At 41.3% G+C, this 2,989-nt stretch overlaps 1 long non-coding RNA gene across 1 annotated transcript in view; it reads right to left on the bottom strand.

The window, feature by feature from the left end:
• The window catches only part of LOC116695955 (uncharacterized), a 21,583-nt gene that overhangs the window by 883 nt on the left and 17,711 nt on the right, over positions 1–2,989 (bottom strand). The window lies entirely within an intron of this gene.

Below are 2,989 nucleotides of genomic sequence, written 5' to 3'. Positions count from 1 at the left end.
ATATAGGAAAACGGGTTAATTTGACCAAAGGACAACATGAGGATTAAAGCACCATCAGGGGCAAAGCACCATCCTCCACCAGATGGCAGTGCGTGCCAGGATTTAGACAGTCCCGATGAATGGCAAACTGCAACTTCTTCTTCTTCTAGTGAGTGATGAATGAGAAAGAACCAAAGGCATCCCCAGATTAAAGAGAAGAAGAAGAGGAACCGGTCTGTCCTGACTCATTTGGAGCTTCAGGTCAGGTGGGGGGGGGGGGGTTACTGTGTCGGGTATGAAGTGACTTCCAAAGCCGTCCCCGGGCTTGTGTAATCTCTCTGGTCTTCCTAGCTTTCCTTGTAGGGAAACTCACACTTCCTGGCATCTGAGCAGGGAAAACAAACCGTAAAAAGGGTTTTCAAAGCAAAGGCTTCGCGAAACTGAGCTGAAGCTCCTAATGATGGAGCAGTTAACTTGTCATTTATGGGGTAAATTGGCAAAATGCACATTGTTTTGCTTGTTTAAAAATGTCAGTATGACTCAGGATGTACTGAATGAGTTGTAGTCTAGAAGAAACACTCAGATCTTTTATGTAAAAACACCACAATGGTAAAAAAGTCTTGAAATCAGAATGTTACTCGCAGGTAATAGTTGCAAAATGTGAAAATGTCCTATGTGTCAGATATTAAAGGAACCCGTTTTGGGGAGTGGTCCCTATTTTTGTGGTAATGCATCAATAATAAAAATCCAAACATCGCACATGTGAAATGAAAAGCTTTAAGATCACCCCCCCGTCCCCCCATTCCCCATCTTGTCCCCTTCCCCTGTCCTGTCCCCGTCCCCCACCCCGTCACGGCCCCCAGTCCCGTCCTGTCCCCCGTCCTGGCCCCTGTCCTCCACCGTCACGGCCCCCAGTCCGTCCCCCGTCCCCTGTCACGGCCCCCAGTCCCGTCCCCCTTCCTGTCCCCGGTCCCCGTCCTGTCCCCGTCCCCAGCCTGTCCCCGGTCCTCCATCCCTTCACGTCTCCCAGTTCCGTCCCTGTCCTGTCCCTCGTCCTCCACCCCGTCCTCCATCCCGTCACAACCCCCAGTCCGTCCCCGTCCAGCGTCCTGTCCCCGGTCCTCCATCCTGTCACAACCTAGTTCGTCCCCCGTCCTTTATTCCATCCCCCATCCCGTCCCGTCCCCCTCTTTATCCTGTCCCCCATCCTGTCCTGTCCCCATCCCCCTTCCCCTGTCCTCTGTCCCAACCCACAGCAAAATTTCTTTCTCAACCTCTGCCGCACTAATCAAATAACAAAAAGCCAGGTTTAAGACAGTTGGTCGGCTATTTTATGGCTTTTCTGAAACATTGACATTTAGCAGATTATTGTTTTACGACAGCCATATTTTTTTTGTCTTATCTCAACCCTAATTTAAAAAAAAAAAAACATTTGTCATTGTCATTATTTTCACATGGACAATGCACTTTAATGACATTTAAAAAAACATCTTTGGCTTTTGTTCCAAAGAAACATTCAGGCTCCAAGCATGCTGGCCTATATGCTTTATGTCAGCACATCTGATAAATAATAATCTGTTAATGACCATAAAACCTGTATGATACAACTAAGGCAGGGGTCAGTATCCTCTGGCATGGGGACAAGAAAAGCATGCATGCCGATATCTTTATTAAAGTGAATTAGTGAATAATCCTCATGAATCATACATCATTAATAGCCTAGTTTAAAAAAAAATATATGATCCATGATGATGAAGATACAAAAAAATGGAAATGGATGGCAGAAATAGCATATTTTGAATGTTTTAGTAGGCTGGATCAACGGAACTACATTTACATTTAACTATTGTGTTGTCTTCCAGTCAAAATCAAAATGAATGAAAATCGACACTTTTGTTGACGCTTTTTAAACTATATTTTTAAATTATGCTTACATTTTTTTTACCCTTTTTTTCAATGTTTGTCACTTTTTGACATTTTGACTTTTTTTAACACTACGTAACACTAACTTATTGACTTTCATTTAACAATTATTTTTGGAATTTATGGTCAATAAACCCTCCCTGTAATCCCTGCTAATTGTTTATTCATTCAGTCCTTTATTAATGCTGTTATGCAAATTAATTAAAAACTCCCTGTCTGTTCAATGAACCTCATTCATTGTACCTAATGTTTAAGTTAGAAAAGCAGAAATTAGGAATTATTGAGACTAAAATTAAAGGAATGGATGTTGATGGATAATCACAGACTGGAATATGTCAACTTTTACTCAATACTATTTCAAAACCACTTCAATTTGTTTTCAAATGCTATAAAATTGAATAAGACGCCCCAAAATTAATGAAAGTAGAGATCTGTACTTGGCAAAGAGCGTTGTGTGGAATCAATCATGTTATTTTGGGGAATTAAAAAGAACATTGATGTAGGACAACATGAGGGTTAAACAGACAAAGTACACACTGTGAGCAGATGAGCTTTACCCATGTATCAGCTAATTTAAATACCTCACGTGACTGTATTTTGTGAACACAACATCATTTAATATTAAATTCTGCATTTATCAGTTGCAGGGTGCAAATCAAGGTCAAGGTCAAAGTTTATTTCTACAGCACATTTACAAACAGTCACTACTGCCCCAAAGTGCTGTACAAATATAGATAACATCATAAGATACAAGCATAATAAATAACCGGAAAAAACCCCATCTAAAAACAGAATTTGCCAAAAACAATAAAACAAGTAACAGATAAAAAAACTTTGTTCAAAACAATAACAATAAAATGTCCCAGCTCAGCTAATGTTAAAAGCCAGAGCAAAAAGATGAGTTTTTAAAAGTGATTTCAAACTCTCAATAGAGGACGCTGCTCTGATGTTGAGAGGGAGAGAGCTCCAGAGCTTAGGACCTGCCACTGAGAAAGCTCGGTCCCCTCTGGTCTTCAGTCTGGTTTTGGGACAGTCTAAAAGCAACTGGTCGGCGTACCTGATTGCTCTGACTGGAGTGTGCAAAATC

The sequence above is a fragment of the Etheostoma spectabile genome, chromosome 9 (assembly GCF_008692095.1).
Source record: "Etheostoma spectabile isolate EspeVRDwgs_2016 chromosome 9, UIUC_Espe_1.0, whole genome shotgun sequence".
NCBI classification, from domain to species: domain Eukaryota; kingdom Metazoa; phylum Chordata; class Actinopteri; order Perciformes; family Percidae; genus Etheostoma; species Etheostoma spectabile.
Note: the sequence above shows the minus strand (reverse complement) of the source record. Positions and strands in the feature narration are given on the sequence as shown.